Below are 23,947 nucleotides of genomic sequence, written 5' to 3'. Positions count from 1 at the left end.
CCTACCACATTCATTTTTCTTTGCATGGTAAGGAAAAAGGTGTCATGCTCTTTTGCAAATATTGGACAAATATGATGCAAATAATATTGAGTCATTTATTCTCTTGGGAATAGTGATAGGCCTACACTCTGGAGCTTTAGGATTTGCACATGTTATGAGGACTTTTTTATGAGAGCAGACTGAAAATGAAAACATAACAAATTATGCTGGTATGACATTATTGAGTGAAGGTAATAAATACAATGTTGAAAAATACAGCTTGCCTGTACATGTTTCAAATGGAATGAAAATAATCAACTCAGCACCATAGATTACATTTACCATATTGGAAAACAAAGTCCAATCACTTCAAACAAAATTATTTTGACAACTTACATTTCTGTTTTGCATTTTTTATGCTGTGGGTAGGTGACATGATATGTTATAAACATATATTTGTGGATGTTTTGTACATTCAACTATAATTCTGTGCATACTGTAGGTACATATCGAGCAATGCCAAGAAGACGACTGACCAATCACATTGAACGCAGGAGATAGCCAAGTCCTAGAGTTTACACTTTCACACTGTGCGTACAGTTCAGTCACAGTCTCAAATCCTGCTGAGATGAAAGTATTTGGTCTCTCACGATTAAATAGAATCTGCTAATGATCAACAATTGTGCTCACAAAACACGGCCCATATTTATTGTTTTAAAGCTGCAATATGTAACTTTTTGTGTGACCTGACAAAATTCATGTAGAAATGTTAGTTATAGATCTGTCATTCTCACTAGCTAGGTTTCCATCCAATTAGAGACAGATTTTTATGGGAATATTCTAAAATATGCGTAAAGAACATGTAGCATTTTCCCACCAGTGGTGTGTTTCCACCAAACAGACTTGTTGTGGATACAAATCAGTGCGTGATGAATAGTGCACACAAAATGTACTTTTTCGCTTAAGCTTTCATGTACTGAAGAACATTTTTACATTCAATGTGTTTCCATTTGTCACACAAACGGTTGTGTTAAATAGCAAATGTGGGTAGGCTGTGCGGGTAAGTAGGCTAGTCTACATGATGAGATTATTATGGATAAGAATATTTTTATTTGTCAAACGGCAGTCAAGCATCGATCATCATGTCAACAGAATCAGACCCTTGATATTTATTGGAAAGGAGTATCCATATCACTGTGCACTTTCACCTTTGGCTATGCCGGATTAAGTGAAATGACATGCTATTCTATAAAATAATTTATCCGTAATTAATATCACCTGATTGAGCTAGTCATGTAAATGTAATTAACGAGAGAGCCGGGCACCACAAAATAATATTTATAGAGCTGTTATCTTCCGAATAAACTCTTAAAGACCTAGTAATATTTTACATCCATAGCAGTCGATATCAATAGTCACCTCAATTCAGTCTCATCTGAAAGTTGTAAATTATTTTATCTGCAAGAACCCTGGCTAACAATTTGAATCAGCAATACAAAATTGGGTTTAATTATTTTACTAAATACCTAACTAATCACACAGAATTCACATACACACAATTAATCATAACTTGATTATAAATGACGTCATAAAGGAAAACGTCCCTAGTGGGCGGAACAGATATGACAGCTTATTACACAAAAGAAAAGGGGCTGGGTTGGAGTGAAAGAGCGGGAGACTGAGGAACAAAGGGAAAAAGCTGTGCTATCGTAAATACAGTATCTTATGCATTCTAAATTACCGCCCATTTGGAAAAGGAAAATGCAATAAATATTTACTCTGAGCTGCGCTTCAGTAGGTTGGTGGCAGATGGAAGGCCGTGTTGCCAAAACGAGTCCTTTGTCCTCTGAAGAATGTCTCTCCTGGTCAATTGGATACGTTGTAGTAACGTCGTTGTGTGACAGACGGGATACTCTGTCTGTTCCTTCCTAACCTTCGTTTGCAGCTGCTGTTGCTAAATCAACGGCTAGGAGGTATCACTTCTGTAGTGAATAAGAGTTCAAAAGTTCATACCATTCACAACCAAAGCTCACGCTGATGTTGGCTTCGTTCTGTAGTTATTATCTGAACCATTCTGACATAGGACCGTCGTCCTCTGACATAGGACATATCCTCGGAACAGGAAGTTATGTTATCGTCAAGGCTTTATATAGGAAGGGAGAAGAGGGCGTGTTTGAAAAGTTTTATAGCCCATGTCCATTCACAAAGGTGGGCCACTGATTGAGCAGAGCCCTAACCTTATGAAAACCCAAATCTCTCATTTTAGAAGCTAAAATCACATTTCATCCCATCACAAATAATTTCATATTCAAACATTTAAATTGAACAACAATTCTATGTGAATCCGATAACTCTAATGTGTAGACTTTCCACTGTAGAGTTTATGTCATCTTATCATTGATGAGAATGTCTCAGATGACAACAGAACTGACATCATATTCATTAAGTACCACTGCATATAGTCAATTGTTCGTTTTACCAGAATATAGTTCATTTCCCCCACCTACTGATGTTCCCAGAATCTCTATGTTAACCAAAGGTTTTTTAAATGTAACTAGTAAACCGCATGCCTTCCTGAGTCGTAGAGGGAGGACCACACACCATATCATCGAAGTTTACTTTGATGTGATGGTTATTATATAAATGTTTATACATAAAGATGTTTCCACCACCATTTCTTGCATAATTAATTTTACAGATACAAACAAATGATCTGTCTGCATTTATAAAATTTTAACGAAACTTCCTGTTTCCATTACAGCTGATTTTTTTTACAGTATGACTTTTTTATATGTATGATAGCAAGTCTAAGAAATGGTACATCTGTTCTATGTGCGCTATTTCTATGCTTACTGTTCTTAAGTGTTGTTTTTGTGTCTCGTACTTCCGGTTTTGTACACCAGGTTCAAACAGATGAAAATACAATATTTTTGGTTATTGAAAATATATTTCATGACAGTTTAGATGGTACAATGATTCCAAGTACTAACTTGCTTGTTTTGTCACATAAACTGAAATTTAGACGAACTATTACAATTTTAGCAACCAGGAAATGGCAGAGTAATTTCTGCATTTTGCTAATTTAATAGTTGACTGTTTAATTTAAAAAGTAAAAAGTAAACATGTAACCTGTTTGGAGCCATGAGCTTTCTGACCCTTGATGTCTTTATTTCAGTTTTGCAAAGTTTTGGCAAGCTTCAATGGACCTCAATGGCCTGCTGTGCTATCTTTGATGCAAATGACCAAGTTTATCCATTTCTAAATTGACTTGCTTCCCAAGCATGGCTGATGGAGAGGTGGTAAACACTGGTGTCACGAACAGTCACCACAGCACTGCCTTAGGGAAATTCACTTTAATCAGGGCAGAGAGAGAGAGAGAGAATTTGAATACAAATCGGATGTGAGTCAGAGGAGTAAAAAGTGAACAGGAATCAGCAATCAGCATCTAGCACCTCTGGCCTCAGCAAGAGCAGCCTGATGGTGTTGTCCACTCAGCCACAAACCACCTAGCCTTGTATGCCTCTTTTCTTGGTGCTCCTACATAGTGTCCTCCTCCTCATACACTTGACTGAAAAGGACAAATCGGGTGCAGAGAATAGACCAATAAGCAGGATTTTATCACAGGGAACACTTTCTACATTTACAGTTGCCCTTGAACCTTACAAAAGGATGAATACATGCCTTTTGTATTACAGTAGCCTATGACTAATTCCAGTTAAGCGCATAGTAATATTCTCAGTCTGCATGCACCCAGAGCCCAGTTTGCACACGACTGGTGCCTGCTAAAGGGGATTTATTAACGTTTTCTTCCTATGGTGCATTGACAGTGTTCCATGCCAATAGTTGCTAGGCATGGATAACTCACTAGATTACTGAAAAACGAATGATCCCTGGGCACCTCAAGGAGCTGCTGCATGTTCCTAAAGCTTAACATTATCTTGGTCAACGTTGACTTTTGTTATTGTTAGTACTTCTCTCCTTTAGTGTGTCTGTGCTATTATGAATTGGTTTCACACAGTTTTCTCAGGCAAAGCAAAGCATGAGGTTTTGATTTCAGTTTGTTTTATTATGTTATGGGTTACCACGGCTATGCGTTCTTTTACGCTGAGTGTACAAAACATTAGGAACACCTGCTCTTTCCATGACATGCAGTGAGTACCAAAAGTATTGGGACAGTAATGTTGTTGTTTTGGCTCTGTATTCCAGCACTTTGGATTTGAAATTATACAATGACTATGAGGTAAAGTGCAGACTGTCAGCTTTAATTTGAGGGTATTTTCATCCATATTTGTTTGATTTTGTAAAATTGAACCTTTATTTAACTAGGCAAGTCAGTTAAGAACAAAATCTTAGTTACAATGACGGCCTACCCCGGCCAAACCTGGATGGTGCAGGGAAAATTGTGCACCGCCCTATAGGACTCCCTATCACAGCCGGATGTGATACAGCCTGTACTCAAACCAGGAACTGTAGTGACCCTTCTTGAACTGAGATGCAGTGCCTTAGACCGCTGAGCTACTCGGGATCCCATATCAAATGAACCGTTTAGAAATTACAGCACTTTTTTAATATTGTCCCCCCATTTTAGTGGACCAACAGTATTGCGGCAAATTCACTTACACTACCGGTCAAACTTACACCTACACTTACACCTACTCATTCAAGGGTTATTCTTTATTTGTAATATTTTATACATTGTAGAATAATAGTGAAGACATCAAAACTATTAAATAACACATATGGAATCATGTAGTAACCCAAAAAGTGTTAAACAAATCAAGATATATTTTAGATTTTAGATTCTTCTCCAAAGTAGCCACACTTTACCTTGATGACAGATTTGCGCACTCTTGGCATTCTCTCAACCAGCTTCATGAGGTAGTGACCTGGAATGCATTTCAATTAACAAGTGTGCCTTCTTAAAAGTACATAGTGGAATTTATTTCCTTCTTAATGCGTTTGAGCAAATCAGTTGTGTTGTGGCAAGGTAGGTGTGGTATACAGAAGATACCCTATTTGGTAAAATACCAAGTTCATATTATGGCAAGAACAGCTCAAATAAGCAAAGAGAAATGACAGTCCATCATTACTTTAAGACATGAAGGTCAGTCAATACATGAAGGTCAGTCAAAGCGGTCCCCGCTTTAATGCACCTGTACTGACCTCGCCTTCTGGATGGTGGCGGGGTCAACAGGCAGTGGCATGGGTGGTTGTTGTCCTTGATGATCTTTTTGGCCTTCCTGTGACTGTAGGTGTCCTGGAGTGCAGGTAGTTTTCCGCCGGTGATGCGTTGTGCAGACCGCACTACCGTCTGAAGAGCCTTGCTGTTGAGGGTGGTGCAATTACCTTACCAGGTGGTGCAATTACCTTACCAGGTGGTGATACAGCCCGACAGGATACTCTCGATTGTGCATCTGTAAAAGTTTGTGAGTGTTTTAGATGACAAGCCAAATTTCTTCAGCCTCCTGACGTTGAAGAGGCGCTGTTGCGCCTTCTCCACCACGCTGTCTGTGTGGGTGTACCATTTCAGTTTGTCCGTGATGTGTACGCCGAGGAACTTAAAACTTCCCACCTTCTCCACTACTGTCCCGTCGATGTGGATGGAGGGATGCTCCCTCTGCTGTTTCCTGAAGTCCACGATAATCTCCTTTATTTTGTTGACGTTGAGTGAGAGGTTATTTTCCTGACACCACACTCCGAGGGCCCTCACCTCCTCCCTGTAGGCTGTGTCGTCATTGTTGTTAATGATTGAGTTGGAAACGTGCATGGCCATGCAGTCATGGGTGAACAGGGAGTACAGGAGGGGGCTGAGCACGCACCCTTGTGGGGCCCCAGTGTTGAGGATCAGGGTGGAGATGTTGTTTCCTACCTTCACCACCTGGGGGCGGCCTGTCAGAAAGTCCAGGACCCAGTTGCACAGGGCGGGGTTGAGACCCAGGGTCTTGAGCTTAATGACAAGTTTGGAGGGTACTATGGTGTTAAATGCTGAGCTGTAGTCAATGATCAGTATTCTTACATAGGTATTCCTCATGTCCAGATGGGATAGGGCAGTGTGATGGCGATTGCATCGTCAGTGGACCTATTAGGGTAATAAGCAAATTGGAGCTGGTTGAGTGAATTCCAAGAGTGTGCAAAGCTGTCATCAAGGCAAAGGGTGGGTATTTGAAGAATCTCAAATATTTGGATTTGTTTAACACTTTTATGGTTATTACATGATTCCATTTGGGTTATTTCAAAATAAACGGCAATATGTGTATTAAGGTAGTAAAAAGTTAGCTATTTGGTAACATATTCATAGCACGCAATGACTACATCAAGCATGTGACTAGACTACACATTTTATGGAATGCATGTAATTTTTTTCTTCTTTTTTTCAGATTATACAGATGGTAAATAATGTTTTGTGTCATTTTGGAGTCACTTTGTATTGTAAATAAACATTCATGTGGATGCTACCATGATTACGGATAATCCTGAACGAATAGTGATTCTTTTAATAGCAAACTAAAATGTAAAACTTTATTTAACTAGGCAAGTCAGTTAAGAACAAATTATTATTTACAATTACGGCCTACCAAATGGCAAAAGGCCTCATGCGGGGACAGGGGGTGGGATTTAAAATATTTGAAAATAATAAAGGGGTCTAAAGCACTGCACCTCAGTGCTACAGGTGTCACTACAGACACCCTGGTTCTAATCCAGGCTGTATCACAACTGTCTGTGATTGTGAGTTCCATAGGGCGCACAATTGGCCCAGTGTCGAACGGGTTTGGCCGGTGTAGGCCGTCATTGTAAATAAGAATTTGTTCTTAACTGACTTGCCTAGTTAAACAAAGGTTAAATAAATAAATAAAATAAAGCATAATACGACAAAACACACATCCTTACAAGAGAGACACCACAACACTACATAAAGAGAGACCTAAGACAACAACACAGCATGGCAGCAACACAACATGACAACAACATGGTAGCAACACAACATGGAAGCAGCACAGCATGGTAGCAGCACAAAACATGGTACAAACATTATTGCACACAGACAACAGCACAAAGAGCATAAAGGTAGGGACAACAATACATCACGCGAAGCAGCCACAACTGTCAGTAAGAGTGTCCATGATTGAGTCTTTGAAGGAAGAGATGGAAATAAAACTGTCCAGTTTGAGTGTTTGTTGCAGCTCATTCCAGTCGCTAGCTGCAGCGAACTGAAAAGAGGAGTGTCCCAGGGATGTGTGTGCTTTGGGGACCTTTAACAGAATGTGACTGGCAGAACGGGTGTTGTATGTGGAGGATGAGGGCTGCAGTAGGTATCTCATATAGGGGGGAGTGAGGCCTAAGAGGGTTTTATAAATAAACGTCAACCAATGGGTCTTGCGACGGGTATACAGAGATTACCATTTTACAGAAGAGTATAGAGTGCAGTGATGTGTCCTATGAGGAGGATTGGTGGCAAATCTGATGGCCGAATGGTAAAGAACATCTGGCCGCTTGATAGCACCATAACCTGCCGATCTATAAATTATGTCTCCATAATCTAGCATGGGTAGGATAGTCGTCTAATTCAGGGTTAGTTTGGCAGCTGGGGTGAAATAGGAGCAATTACGATAGAGGAAACCAAGTCTAGATTTAACCTTACCCTGCAGCTTTGATATGTGCTGAGAGGACAGTGTACCATCTAGCCCTACTCCCAGGTACTTGTATGAGGTTGTACTCACACCGGTGGGGAGAGCCAAACCACATGAGCACATGAACTTTGTTTTGGAGGTGTTCAGAACAAGGTTAATGGCTTGTTGGACACTAAAGAAGCTTTGTTGTAGAGAGTTTAACACAAAATCCGTGGAGGAGCCAGCTGAGTATAAGCCTGTATCACCTGCAAATAAATGGAGGAGAGAGCTCCCTACTGCCTGAGCTACGTTGCTGATGTAAATTGAGAAGAGCATGGGGCCTAGGATCAAGCCTTGGGGTACTCCCTTGCTGACAGGCAGTGGATGAGACAGCAGATGTTCTAATTTTGTACACTGCACTCTTTGAGAGAGGTAGTTAGACATCCAGACCAAAGACCCTACAGAGACACCAATACTCCTTAGCCGGCCCACAAGAATGGAATGGACTACCGCAGTGGTTCCCAAACTTTAGTCCTGTACCCCTTCAAACATTCAACCTCCAGCTGCATACCCCCTCTAGCACCAGGGTCAGCGCACTCTCAAATGTTGTTTTTGCCATCACACTATATGATACATTTATTAAAGATAAGAATGAATGTGAGTTTTTGTCACAACCCGGCTCTTATAGGACCAGGTCACAAATGATAATATAATAATAACAGCTCGATTTGCCACGGCAAGAAACTCTGAGCGCAGCTCTATCCAGAAATCTGTCAGTGGCTTCTGATTAAATTACATTTTCACAGAACCGCTTGTTGCAATTTAGATGAGGCACTCTTGTTCAGATATCGGTAAGTGGACTGGAGGCAGGGCAGGAGAGGTATAACAAATCCAGTTGTTTGTGTCGTCCGTTTCTGGAAAGTACCTGCGTAATTGCGCACCCAGCTCACTCAGGTGCTTTGCTATATAACATTTGACATTGTCCTTAATCTTGAGTTAATTTGCACACAAAAAGTCATACAATGATGGAAAGACCTGTGTGTTGTTAATGCAGACTTAATCCAACTTCTTAATCATAGCCTCAGTTTTGTCCCACACATTGAATATAGTTGGGGAGAGTCCCTGTAATCCTAGATTCAGATCATTCAGGCAAGAAAAAATCGTCATAATGCAAGCGGCCAGACAAGTGAAAATTATGGTCAGTAAAGAAAACCTTAAGCTAGTCTCTCAATTCCAAAAAACTTGTCAATACTTTGCCCCTTGATAACCAGCGCACTTCTGTATGTTGTAAAAGCGTTACATGGTCGCTGCCCGTATCATTGCATAATGCAAAAAATACACGAGAGTTCAGGGGCCTTGCTGTAATAACAAAGTTAACCATTTTCACTGTAGTTTCCAAAACATCTTTCAAGCTGTCAGGCATTCACTTGGCAGCAAGAGCCTCTCGGTGGATGCTGCAGTGTACCCAATTGGCATCGGGAGCAACTGCTTGCACACGCGTTACCTCTCCACTATGTCTCCCTGTCATGGCTTTTGCGCCATCAGTACAGATACCAACGCATCTTGACCACCAAATTCCATTTGATGTCACAAAGCTGTTCAGTACTTAAAAAATATCCTCTCATGTTGTCCTGGTTTCCAGTGGTTTGCAGAAGAGGATGTCTTCCTTAATTGACCCCCATAAACGTAACAGACATACAGTATACCATGCTCGCCACATCTGCTGACTCATCCAGCTGTTACGCATATAATTTATTGGCTTGTATGCAAAGCAGTAATTGTTTCAAAACGTCTCCTGTCATGTCGCTTATGCGTCATGAAACAGTGTTGTTTGATGAAGGCATTGTCTGTATAGTTCTTTTGGCCTTTTCCCCCAGCATTGTCCCAGCCATATCCGCAGCAGCAGGAAGAATGAAGTAATCCACAATATTATGGGGCCACTCGGTAGCTCACCATGTAAGACGCTTCTAGCCCCTTCTTGTTAATGGTATCTGTTGCTTTTATACATGTCGTACTACTCGAAAGTCGTCTTTATTTCCGCTCCAAAAACTCCCGTGGCTTATTTTTCAAATTGTCATGTTTCGTTTCTAAATGTCTGCGCAAGAGTGAAGGTTTCCCGTAAGAGAGTGACGGTTAATGTGATTGGATGTTAATTGTTTGACTAGGTTACCTGTATTTGACGTTGTGTTGTTATTTCACTGAACACTAGATGGTTGAAACATTTTTGGGGCAGTGAAATGAGGCTACTCAGAGGAGAAAAAAACCTCACCCAAATGTTTAGCCCGGTTGGAAAATATAAATATACTGTTTGAAAAACACTTTTGATTAACAAGGCAAAATCCAAATTGGTCTTTAAAAGATAATATCAGCTTGATCTCCCCCTTTAAATAAAGGGTGCACTGTGGCTGCCTTCTAAGCAATGGGAACCTCGCCAGAGAGGAAAGAAAGTTACAGATGCACAAATATCAAACTCCCAAGACCTGTTAACCTCTCACCATTACAGCAACAGGGGAGATTAGCATTTTTTGGGGGGTATGTTATTTGTGCATCTGTAACTTTCTCACAAAAACAATTTGTCGCTGTCCCAATAATTTTGTAGTCCACTGTAGACTGATCAGGTGAATACAGGTGAAAGCTATGATCCCTTATTGATGTCACTTGTTAAATCCACTTCAATCAGTGTAGATGAAGGGGAGGAGACAGGTTAAAGAAGGATTTTTAAGCCTCGAGACTATTGAGACATGGATTGTGTATGTGTGCCATTCAGAGGGTGAATGGGCAAGACTAAACATTTAAGTGCCTTTGAACGGGGTATGGTAGAAGATGCCAGGCTCACCGGTTTGTGTGTAAGAACTGCAATGCTGCTGGGTTTTTCACACTCAATGTCAAGGACTGACCTTAATTATCTATGTTTTATGTATTATTTTGGTCATGTCAGGGTGTGACGAGGGTGGGTATTTGTGTTTTAGTCCTGTCTAAGGTTTTTGTATATCTATGTTTTTTGTATGTCTAGGTAATGTAGGTCTATGGTGGCCTGAATTGGTTCCCAATCAGAGGCAGCTGTTTATTGTTGTCTCTGATTTGGGATCCTATTTAGGTTGCCATTTTCCATTTTGGTTTTGTGGGTTATTGTCTATGTGTAGTTGCATGTCAGCACTCGTTTTATTAGCGTTACGGTCATTTTGTTAGTTTGTGTAGTGTTCTTCGTTAATTAAAGAAGGTGTATTCATATCACGCTGCGCCTTGGTCTCATCAATACGATGAACGTGAAACTCAACAGTTTCCTGTATGTATAAAGAATGGTCCACCAACCAAAGAACATCCAGACAACTTGACACAACTGTGGGAAGCATTGGAGTCAACATGGGCCAGCATCCATGTGGAACGCTTTCGTCACCTTGTAGAGTCAGTCCATGCTCCAACAAGTTGAGGCTGTCCTGAGGGCAAAAGGGGATGCAACTCTATTAGGAAGGCGTTTCTAATGTTTTGTACACTCAGTGTACGCTTGTCTTGTAAAATTCTCCTGTGAATTATATTTTTCAACCTGAGTGAGTTGGTGTTGTAATTTGTTTTTTTTTAAATGAGAGGGTGGATCAAATAGCCCTAGTGGTTAGTTGCTGTCTAATCCTTTGGTGATGAATGCTTGGCTTTTCTCTCTGCCTATGTGGGGAGCCTGACTGTCATCCATTGCAGAGACTTTGATGTACTGTATCTATTCTTAAAGGGATAGTTCACTCCAAATTTTGTCCGATGTTTATAGATCTCAAAAGTCTTATTTTGAGAGAAGTTCTTATCCCTGCCATCAGTTGTGTAGTTCTGGTATATGCTTAGACCCCAAATTAATGAGAAATATGCACCGTCTAATTTCCTTATTTTATTGGGTACCTGGTTTTTCCATTCATATGGGTTTGAGGCATTTATCTGCATCTACACAATCAATGGCATAGGATATGAACTCATCTCAACAGAAGACTACTTTGGATGTATGAAAACATAGGACAAAGTTGGATAGATACAGGAATTTACAGCACAATCCTGTTTGATTAGCACTCCATTAACATTACAATAGGACATCCTGAGACTTCCAACAAAACATCAATATACAGTCATGATCTAAAAAAATACATATGGTAATAACCATCTATATCCAATTTGTAAGTCGCTCTGGATAAGAGCGTCTGCTAAATTACTTAAATGTAATGTAAATGTAATAACCAATCTCTGTATTCTTGTCCAGTTGCACCCCACCTGGACAAAGCCGAGTAAAGACACTAAAAGCAAAAAGATTCCTATTCTAACCATGGCAACTCAAGCTGAATTACCTCTTTCGTTGGGACGACGGGACTTTATCTTAAAGCTCGCTTTATTGGTCAGTTGTATACAAGGGGGGGGGGGGGGGGGGGGGGGGGGGGGGGGCAGGTACACTAGGTGCCCGAGTAGCTGTTGTTGTGGGGGGTTAAGAGCCTCGCTCAAGGGCACAACGGCAGTCAAGGGCTTTTAGGATTTGGTACCAGTAACTCTCCGGTTGCCAGCTCACTTCCTGACATATTTAGAGGGGGTAGATCAGGTTTAATATTGCAGATAGATTGTTATTTTTTAAATTGTATATATACTGAACATAAGTATAAACACAACATGCAACAATTTCAACCATTTTTCTGAATTACAGTTCATGTGAGGAAATCAGTAAATTGAAATAAATGTGTTAGGCCCTAGTCTATGGTTTTCATGACTGAGATTACAGATATGCATCTGTTGGTCATAGCTACCAAAAAACATGGGCCTCACAATGGGGTTCACAATGGGACTCACAATGGGCCGCAGGATCTTATTCAAATTTCAAATTGACAATCGATAAAATTCAATTGTGTTCATTGTCCGTAATTTATGCCTGCATGCGCATACCATAACCCCACCGACACCATGGGGTACTATGTTTACAATGTTGACATCAGCAAACTGCTCGCCCACATGATGCCATACACATGGTCTGTGGTTGTGAGGCCGATTGGACGTATTACCAAATTCTCTAAAACAACATTGGAGGCGGCTTATGGTAGAGATATTAATGATGAATACTCTGCCAACAGCTCTGGTGGACATTCCTGCAGTCAGCATGGCAATTGTATGCTCCCTCAAAACTTGAGACATCTGTGGCATTGTGTTGTGTGACAAAACTGCACATTTTAGAGTGGCCTTTAATTGGAGTAAACTAATGGACAACAACACTTAGGCTTTTACTTCCAGCTTATACATACTATATACATTTTATGGAAACAGTATATTTTATATTTTTTTGTTTTTAGTCTCCTCCTTCAGCTACCCTCAAATCCTCTCATCTACCTCTGAAGACCATCCATTTACATATTTTACATTTAAGTCATTTAGCAGACGCTCTTATCCAGAGCGACTTACAAATTGGTGCATTCACCTTATGACATCCAGTGGAACAGTCACTTTACAATAGTGCATCTAAATCTTAAAGGGGGGGGGTGAGAAGGATTACTTATCCTATCCTAGGTATTCCTTAAAGAGGTGGGGTTTCAGGTGTCTCCGGAAGGTGGTGATTGACTCCGCTGTCCTGGCGTCGTGAGGGAGTTTGTTCCACCATTGGGGGGCCAGAGCAGCGAACAGTTTAGACTGGGCTGAGCGGGAACTGTACTTCCTCAGTGGTAGGGAGGCGAGCAGGCCAGAGGTGGATGAACGCAGTGCCCTTGTTTGGGTGTAGGGCCTGATCAGAGCCTGGAGGTACTGAGGTGCCGTTCCCCTCAGCTCCGTAGGCAAGCACCATGGTCTTGTAGCGGATGCGAGCTTCAACTGGAAGCCAGTGGAGAGAGCGGAGGAGCGGGGTGACGTGAGAGAACTTGGGAAGGTTGAACACCAGACGGGCTGCGGCGTCTGGATGAGTTGTAGGGGTTTAATGGCACAGGCAGGGAGCCCAGCCAACAGCGAGTTGCAGTAATCCAGACGGGAGATGACAAGTGCCTGGATTAGGACCTGCGCCGCTTCCTGTGTGAGGCAGGGTCGTACTCTGCGGATGTTGTAGAGCATGAACCTACAGGAACGGGCCACCGCCTTGATGTTAGTTGAGAACGACAGGGTGTTGTCCAGGATCACGCCAAGGTTCTTAGCGCTCTGGGAGGAGGACACAATGGAGTTGTCAACCGTGATGGCGAGATCATGGAACGGGCAGTCCTTCCCCGGGAGGAAGAGCAGCTCCGTCTTGCCGAGGTTCAGCTTGAGGTGGTGATCCGTCATCCACACTGATATGTCTGCCAGACATGCAGAGATGCGATTCGCCACCTGGTCATCAGAAGGGGGAAAGGAGAAGATTAATTGTGTGTCGTCGGCATAGCAATGATAGGAGAGACCATGTGAGGTTATGACAGAGCCAAGTGACTTGGTGTAGAGCGAGACTAGGAGAGGGCCTAGAACAGAGCCCTGGGGGACACCAGTGGTGAGAGCGCGTGGTGAGGAGACAGATTCTCGCCACGCCACCTGGTAGGAGCGACCTGTCAGGTAGGACGCAATCCAAGCGTGGGCCGCGCCGGAGATGCCCAACTCGGAGAGGGTGGAGAGGAGGATCTGATGGTTCACAGTATCGAAGGCAGCCGATAGGTCTAGAAGGATGAGAGCAGAGGAGAGAGAGTTAGCTTTAGCGGTGCGGAGCGCCTCCGTGATACAGAGAAGAGCAGTCTCAGTTGAATGACTAGTCTTGAAACCTGACTGATTTGGATCAAGAAGGTCATTCTGAGAGAGATCGCGGGAGAGCTGGCCAAGGACGGCACGTTCAAGAGTTTTGGAGAGAAAAGAAAGAAGGGATACTGGTCTGTAGTTGTTGACATCGGAGGGATCGAGTGTAGGTTTTTTCAGAAGGGGTGCAACTCTCGCTCTCTTGAAGACAGAAGGGACGTAGCCAGCGGTCAGGGATGAGTTGATGATGCAGTTTTGATTTCTATTTGCCATATATTTTTCAAATGTGCTGTGATGTTTCACAGAAGTTTTGAACCTTTCTACTCACATAGTTTCAACAGATTGTAAATTAAACATTTTTGCTAAGAGTATTCTTATATTATTGATCGATTGACTTTGGCTTTTCACACAGCAGTACTATTTGCAGAGTTAGCTCCAGGTAAATGTTGCAATGCGAACTAAAACAAGCTACATATGTACAGTCCCAAAACAAATGATCTAATGATTCATCCCTCCAGTTGCTGGCTCGCCTCTCTAACCACTAGGCTACCTGCCACCTTGTTTTCTCTGTCTGTGTAGTCATTGCTCCCTGGCCCCATGAGATAGAAGCCTCCAATTTGCACTGTATGAGATGGGAGCTGGGGAGGACATTAAGCTTTACAGCCCAGGCACAAACACCATCACCAGGGAAACTAGCCAGGCCCACACATAGTTCCCCAGAGGACAATGTCCTTCCTTCCAGTCTTCCAAGGTAGCTGACTCAATCCAGGCTCTGTCTGTAGACCGAGAACCAGGATTGTGTGAATGATCTGAAGACATATGCTACTGTACATTTGGCACCTGAACACCACTGCTTTGAGCAGTGTTCAGGAGAGGGCCTTGATGTTCCTTCACATAGCATCTTAGAGAGAGAGAGAGAGAGAGAGAGAGAGAGAGAGAGAGAGAGAGAGAGAGAGAGAGAGAGAGAGAGAGAGAGAGAGAGAGAGAGAGAGAGAGAGAGAGAGAGAGAGAGAGAGAGAGAGAGAGAGAGGGGGCCTTGATGTTCCTTCACACAGCATCTTAGAGAGAGAGAGAGAGAGAGAGAGAGAGAGAGAGAGAGAGAGAGAGAGAGAGAGAGATGCTACCTGCTGCCCCCAGTATATCGATACACTGGGGGCAACAGGTAGCCTAGTGGTAAAGAGCGTTGGGCCAGTAACCAAAAGGTTGCTGGTTTGAATCTCCCAGCCGACTAGGTGAAAAAACAATTCTGCATTTGAGCAAGGCACTTAACCCTAATTGCCCTGGATAAGAGCGTCTGCTAAATGACTAAAATGGATCACGACTAACATTGGCTGTGCATGGATTAGCGATAGGTGTTGTGTATTTATAGGTGTCTATAATAAGTAGTGTTCCCTCAACCTGATCCCTAGTCACTTAGCGGTAGTGGGGCTGATCCATGCATGCAGGTTCACTGATGTTATTTTTTCCATCTCCCCCACCCTCAATTGTGGAACTTTCTACGATCCCAGCCATATTGACACACTGACACGGTTTGTTTAGGCTAGACCCCGTCCAATCATCTCCTTTAGCCAAGACAGTCATTAACACAATCTTTCCATCTCTGCATCTATAAAACTGTTATTTACGATACCTCTCTTCCTCCCTCACTCCGTTTGACTCTCTCTCAGCAGAGTCTCTCTCAGCATCTTTCCTTCTGTACTCTGTTGTCTGTTGTCTCTGTTGCTAGCTGTCATTCCCAGTCTCTGCGAGCAACCCGCTGGGTTGTCATGGTCTTAACAGTTTCATCCCCCCGCTGCTGCCAGGCACACGTCCAACTGGGGAACATGGCACCTGCTGGGGAAATGAGTTCCATACTTCCGCTTCCAGCCTATCCTGTCCATCACCTAGTGTCCTTTGTTTGTGCGTTCCAGCTTTAAACGATGCAATTCTAGCTTGGGTACCCAGGCTAGTGTGTCAGTTTTATTTGATTTTATTTGACAATTTAAACACGCAAAATATTGGACAAACAAGGCAACAGATAAATATACCAAAACTGTGAGGATCCAAAAAAGTCAAGAGACTTGTTTCCAATGTGGTCTTCTCAATGAGAAGATGAGGTTTCATTGTTGACTTGAACTTGCGTCGTTTTAGTAAACAGACTAGCTATGCTAGCTGCTCTGATAATGATGTGCTTTTTGTGTGAGGCAGATTTAATTAGCATCTTCTATTGTATTATCACATTTGGGATCAAATGGTAAAGTGAGATATTTGAAACCTCTCAGGTGCGATGTCGGATGAGGAGTTGTGAGGCAGATTTAATTAGCATCTTCTATTGTATTATCACATTTGGGATCAAATGGTAAAGTGAGATATTTGAAACCTCTCAGGTGAGATGTCGGATGAGCAGTTGTGAGGCAGATTTAATTAGCCTATTCTATTGTATTATCACATTTGAGGTCAAATGGTAAAGTGAGATATCTGAAACCTCTCAGGTGAGATGTCGGATGAGGAGTTGTAACAAGAAGTATCTCCTCCTCAGTTTTTTCACTGGGATTGCCTTTAGGTAACTGAATGACGATGAGACTCAGATCTTTCACTTTAAAAGTATGCCAAACAAAATCCATTGATTGCAAAGTTAAACAAACCATGCAGGACTACGTATAACAATTTCCACTGAACATTTTACAAAAGAACACACATTTACTCGAAGAACAGTGCAGATGTTTGGTAACGGAATGACGGTAAAATCTCCCTCAGTTTTTTTGTGTGACCACATTTTCAAAACGCTGTTAAATATATATTCTGAATGAGGATTTAAAGATGTCTGCCGAAAGAATGGGGTGTCAGCTATGACATGGCACCTTGAGTTTGAAAAAAATCCAACTACAGTAAGTGAAGTGGATTAACACTCGGTAACAGACTGATGGTAACAGAATGACATCATGGGTCCCTGATCTGTACTATACAGAAATACATCATTCTGGATGTCATTATTTTCATGGTGATGTATACTGAATAGGTACACAAAGCTGGAATTATTTAATATTGTCCTTTGCGTGTTTGGGTATTTTTCTACACACTGGTTATTATTGTAATGCTCTCCGCCCGCATTACAGACCAAATCTGTACCAATCATAGAAGTCTATGTTTCACAAGTTTGGACATCACAGTAGAGCACAGTAGAACACAGTAGAGTGCATTACAGTAGAGCACATTAAATCAAATCAAATCAAATGTATTTATATAGCCCTTCGTACATCAGCTGATATCTCAAAGTGCTGTACAGAAACTCAGCCTAAAACCCTAAACAGCAAGCAATGCAGGTGTAGAAGCACGGTGGCTAGGATCACAGTAGAGTAGAGTTCAATACAGTATAGTTCAGTAGAGCACAGTGCCATACAGTAAATTATACTGTACTCTAATCTAGTGTGCTCTACTGTACTGTACTAAACTGTATTGCAGTACTGTATTGTTCTGACCTATACTCTAGTATACTCTAGTTTTCTTAAATGTCTGTGCTGTGCTCTACTGTGCTCTACTGTGCTCTACTGTGCTCTACTGTGCTCTACTGTGCTCTACTGTATTCTGCTGTTCACACTTGTGATTTGGATTGACCAAATTTCAATGTCCATGGACGTTCGGGGTCTGTCCCTTCTCAGTAGGTGAGAGGGCTGGTTACAGTAAATGGAGAGAGAGGGGGCTCATGGGTAGGTGTCAGTAAGAGCCTGGAGAGGTGACATTAACTGGAGAGAATAGAGACGGGGAGAGAGAGAGAGCGAATGGTTGATCAGACTGTTTTAACACTCTTGGTTTGACCGCATGACGACAGAAAGATAACTAAATCAATTATAAGCTGAACATAACAGTATGCCAGTGGAAGGGAGGACAGTAGCAGGTGACCCAACTGTGGTTTGTGACTCCAATGAATTCCCATTGTAGCCAATTCAGTTGCAGTCATTTTGTTACTGTTTTTGTTTTTTTTACAGATTTGTTAATTAACATCTGACGTGATGTGTTTTAATCACTTTATAAATCATAAACCAAATTGTTATTAGTAAAAAACACTAACCAATTGGTAGGTCTACCTTTACTTGCTACTTCTGTGAATTTTCACAATCCTCCGTCCTCACGAGGGAGAGAAATTAGAAATACAGAATGACAAAACTAAGCAACCTTTCTTAAACTTACAGAAGGCAAATAATTCCAATGTTGATATTAGCCGACAGGGGTCTTTATGTCAACATTGTGTTTTGATGTTATTTTTATTATTGTTGTTATTGTTATCCGGTATTCACTGTGTATTCAGTCCTCGTGTCACCATTTCTATTTTTTATCTTTAACTCTGCATTGTTGGAAAAGGACCCGTAAGTAAGCATTTCATTGCTAGTCTACAAAGCATGTGACAAATACCATTTGATTTGATTTATTTCTAATACCTTTTAAGACTTCTTCTGCTATATGTTTTCTATGACACCTTTTACTTCTGTTTGGCCAGAAATCAAAGCCTTTGCTTATTCCTAATATTTGGGATGGAAAATGGTCGAAAAATGTATATACTGTATGACTTAATTTCTCAAGAATATAGACTCGTAACTTTCATTTGACACCAAGTTTGATGTGCTCCTATAAACTTCACATGTTAGTGCTCACAGGGATTTTTATGTGGAAATGCTCCTTTTCGGAATTTCGAGAAAGACTTGTGTGTGGATGTGTGAACGGTGAGACAAGCTGTGTTTTAACAAATGTCTTGTCAGTTTGTTGCTCAAACTTGATTTCTTAGGTAACTCTGCCTTTGCTAAACATTGAGTGGAATACAAGGTGCTGCTGTGCATGTAATTCCCCATGTAATAGCAAACAATTATTGATTTATTTATGTTATATTTAGAGAGTAGTGTATGTATACTACAAATAGGGCTGGACGGTATACCGTATTTGACTAAATACCGGTGTTACGACTTCTACAAATGGTGCGGTGGAGGAGTCAAACGCAGAGAGCAGGTAATGTCGTACGTGTATCTATTCATTCCAACGACAGCGGAGACATGGACATGCCAACACTAGGGCGTAAGAAACCACCAGTCCAAAATACACAGGACTAAAACTGTCCGTAAAATAATGCGCATACACTTATACACCAACACCAAAATAACAGAACAAGCATGCACAAATACCCAGCCTACAAACAAACACTAACTCAAAACGGGTGTACCCAATTAAAACCAATAAACAGAAACAAACGGAAAGGGAATCGATGGCAGCTAATAGGCCGGCGACGACGACCGCCGAGCGATGCCCGAACAGGAAGAGGCACCATCTTCGGCGAGATTCGTGACAACCGGTATTGATGCAGGGACCGGTTTGGGTTTTTACTTTAGCTTCTATAATGGTATTTGAATGTTTGGAGCCTCGCTGTGCCCACAGACCTAGTCCCACCCCCTGTCACTCAAGGAGCGCATTTGTTGTTGCTTGACCACGAGACACTTTCGTTCAGTCTGCATGGTCAATGCAGCACATGCAACAATGTTGTTTCCACTTTGATCTTAATATAAATGCACAAGCGTTCAATAATTAAAATATTAGTTTGTGTTTCTTACATCTGCAAACAGCTAGTTTGTATTTTCTTAGCTGGCTAGCTAAATCTAAGTCGCAATTGCATCATTTGGTTAAAAATAGGGCCTAGTATTTTTGCCCATATTGTGGCAGCGTGGAAATTATTTCAAATGAGTGCAGGAAATGCAGAAATTGATGGAAATGCAGGAAATTATTTTAGGCTGAAGTTGAATTGAACATTATAAAACAGATAAATCAGACTTTAGGGAGCCATCCTAGGGTCACACATTATTCATAAAGCAAATGTAGAACTTTAATTAATTAAAAACATAAAATACCGTCAAATTCCATCATAGCATCAAACATTTGAAAAATACCATGATATGATATTTTGGCCATATCGCCCAGCCCTAACTACAAAGAGTAGCAACCAAATCTGTGGCAACAAAATATGTTTGAATTGAGTTTTGAGTTTATAAACTAGTTTATAAACTAGTTTATAAGCTACTCAAGCAGCTCAGTTATTTATTATTATTTATATTTTAGTTGGAAGCGAAGGTATATTTCAGTCCTCGGTGTCGCTTCTCTATCAGTGGTCCACTCTGAGCTCCAACAGGCAGCACTTTGTCCACCACCCGCTGCCTCCCTCCTCATACTCCTCTTTCTCCTCCTCCTTTTCGCTGTCCTTCACTCTCCTCCTCCGCTCTCACTTCTGTGACCACTCTGCCATTCCAACACTCCATCCTGTGTCATCCCCCCCCCCTCTCCTCTGCCCCTCTCTGCCTCTCCCCTGAAGCTCTTCGGCTAAATGTGTGTCTGCTCTACCAACTCTCTTAGCACTCGTCTGGGAAATACTAACCATCTTATAGACTAAAGTCCTACCAGTGTCCTCGGAATGAAACCCACTTTGCATAAATCTGCATTACCCCATTTAGGGAGTTCAAACTCACTTCCTTGAGGAATGGCCCATAAAATATTGTGTTGATTGTAAACATGTAGCGTGCTAGGGAATGCAAGGTACACTTGTAGAAAAAAAGGGTTCCAAAAGGATTCTTCGGCTGTCCCCATATGAGCACCCTTTTTGGTTCTAGGTAGAACCCTCTGTGGAAAGGGTTCTACATGGAACCCAAAATAGTTATACTTGGATCCAAAAAGTGTTCTTCAAAGGGTTCTCCTATGGGGATATTTATGTTCTAGATAGTACCTTAGTATTCAAGCTTATTGTTATGGTTCGGATTGGGGGAGGGAAAGCCCCATCCTAGATCTGTTATGCAGGTGAATGAGGACCCAAAAGCGACTTGGCGAAAACAGAGTCTTTATTCCAGTAAAGGAAATATGCAATACTCCTAGACAAATCGGAGCGGTAAACAAAGCATAAAAAACAATTCCACTCGTAATGACGAGGACAGACTGGAGACTCGACCATAAACTGTAGGTTGCCTCGGGAAGGCACTGACCGTAGCAGACTCAGACACCTGCTCACCACGCAGCATCTGAGGGAAACACGACACGACAGGGCGAGACAAAGACACAGCACGGTGAACAATATACAAGGATCCGACAGGACAGAAACGGAAAACAAGGGGAGAAATAGGGACTCTAATCAGGGGAAAAGATAGGGAACAGGTGTGGAAAGACTAAATGATTGATTAGGGGAATAGGAACAGCTGGGAGCAGGAACGGAACGATAGAGAGAAGAGAAAGAGGGAGGGAGAGAGAAAAAAGGGAACGAACCTAAAAAAGACCAGCAGGGGAAAATGAACAGAAGGGAAAGCAAAATGACAAGACAATATAAGACAAAACATGACAGTACCCCCACTCACCGAGCGCCTCCTGGCGCACTCGAGGAGGAATCCTGGCGGCAACGGAGGAAATCATCAATCAGCGAACGGTCCAGCACGTCCCGAGACGGAACCCAACTCCTCTCCTCAGGACCGTAACCCTCCCAATCCACTAAGTATTGGTGACCCCGTCCCCGAGAACGCATGTCCATGATCCTACGTACCTTGTAAATAGGTGCGCTCTCGACAAGGACGGGAGGGGGGAGGGAAGACGAACGGGGGTGCGAAGAAAGGGCTTGACACAGGAGACATGGAAGACAGGATGGACGCGACGAAGATGTCGCGGAAGAAGCAGTCGCACAGCGACAGGATTGACGACCTGGGAGACACGGAACGGACCAATGAACCGCGGAGTCAACTTACGAGAAGCTGTCGTAAGAGGAAGGTTGCGAGTGGAAAGCCACACTCTCTGGCCGCAACAATACCTAGGACTCTTAATCCTACGTTTATTGGCGGCTCTCACAGTCTGTGCCCTGTAACGGCAAAGTGCAGACCTCACCCTCCTCCAGGTGCGCTCACAATGTTGGACAAACGCTTGAGCGGAGGGAACGCTGGACTCGGCAAGCTGGGATGAGAACAGAGGAGGCTGGTAACCCAGACTACTCTGAAACGGAGATAACCCGGTAGCAGACGAAGGAAGCGAGTTGTGAGCGTATTCTGCCCAGGGGAGCTGTTCTGCCCAAGACGCAGGGTTTCTGAAAGAAAGGCTGCGTAGTATGCGACCAATCGTCTGATTGGCCCTCTCTGCTTGACCGTTAGACTGGGGATGAAACCCGGAAGAGAGACTGACGGACGCACCAATCAAACGACAGAACTCCCTCCAAAACTGTGACGTGAATTGCGGGCCTCTGTCTGAAACGGCGTCTAACGGGAGGCCATGAATTCTGAACACATTCTCGATGATGATTTGTGCCATCTCCTTAGCGGAAGGAAGTTTAGCGAGGGGAATGAAATGTGCCGCCTTAGAGAACCTATCGACAACCGTAAGAATCACAGTCTTCCCCGCAGACAAAGGCAGACCGGTAATGAAGTCTAGGGCGATGTGAGACCATGGTCGAGAAGGAATGGGAAGCGGTCTGAGACGACCGGCAGGAGGAGAGTTACCTGACTTAGTCTGCGCGCAGTCCGAACAAGCAGCCACGAAACGGCGCGTGTCACGCTCCTGAGTAGGCCACCAAAAGCGCTGGCGAATAGAAGCAAGAGTACCTCGAACGCCGGGATGACCAGCTAACTTGGCAGAGTGAGCCCACTGAAGAACAGCCAGACGAGTAGAAACAGGAACGAAAAGAAGGTTACTAGGACAAGCGCGCGGCGACGCAGTGTGCGTGAGTGCTTGCTTAACCTGTCTTTCAATTCCCCAGACTGTCAACCCGACAACACGCCCATAAGGAAGAATCCCCTCGGGATCAGTAGAAGCCACAGAAGAACTAAAAAAGACGGGATAAGGCATCAGGCTTGGTGTTCTTACTACCCGGACGGTAAGAAATCACAAACTCGAAACGAGCGAAAAACAACGCCCAACGAGCTTGACGAGCATTAAGTCGTTTGGCAGAACGGATGTACTCAAGGTTCTTATGGTCTGTCCAAACGACAAAAGGAACGGTCGCCCCCTCCAACCACTGTCGCCATTCGCCTAGGGCTAAGCGGATGGCGAGCAGTTCGCGGTTACCCACATCATAGTTGCATTCAGATGGCGACAGGCGATGAGAAAAATAAGTGCAAGGATGAACCTTATCGTCAGACTGGAAGCGCTGGGATAGAATGGCTCCCACGCCTACCTCTGAAGCGTCAACCTCGACAATGAATTGTCTAGTGACGTCAGGAGTAACGAGGATAGGAGCGGACGTAAAACGTTCTTTTAGAAGATCAAAAGCTCCTGGGCGGAACCGGACCACTTAAAACACGTCTTGACAGAAGTAAGAGCTGTGAGAGGGGCAGCAACTTGACCGAAATTACGAATGAAACGCCGATAGAAATTAGCGAAACCTAGAAAGCGCTGCAACTCGACACGTGACCTTGGAACGGGCCACTCACTGACAGCTTGGACCTTAGCGGAATCCATCTGAATGCCTTCAGCGGAAATAACAGAACCGAGAAAAGTAACGGAGGAGACATGAAAAGAGCACTTCTCAGCCTTCACGTAGAGACAATTCTCTAAAAGGCGCTGGAGTACACGTCGAACGTGCTGAACATGAATCTCGAGTGACGGTGAAAAAATCAGGATATCGTCAAGGTAGACAAAAACAAAGATGTTCAGCATGTCTCTCAGAACATCATTAACTAATGCCTGAAAAACAG

General features: G+C 42.8%; 1 protein-coding gene across 1 annotated transcript in view; it reads left to right on the top strand.

Annotated features, from left to right (window-relative positions):
* Positions 1–23,947, top strand: part of kcnh2b (potassium voltage-gated channel, subfamily H (eag-related), member 2b) — a 206,268-nt gene that overhangs the window by 993 nt on the left and 181,328 nt on the right. The gene's annotated exons all lie outside the window — the stretch shown is intronic.

Source organism: Oncorhynchus gorbuscha, linkage group LG07 (genome assembly GCF_021184085.1).
Source record: "Oncorhynchus gorbuscha isolate QuinsamMale2020 ecotype Even-year linkage group LG07, OgorEven_v1.0, whole genome shotgun sequence".
NCBI classification, from domain to species: Eukaryota; Metazoa; Chordata; class Actinopteri; order Salmoniformes; family Salmonidae; genus Oncorhynchus; species Oncorhynchus gorbuscha.
Note: the sequence above shows the minus strand (reverse complement) of the source record. Positions and strands in the feature narration are given on the sequence as shown.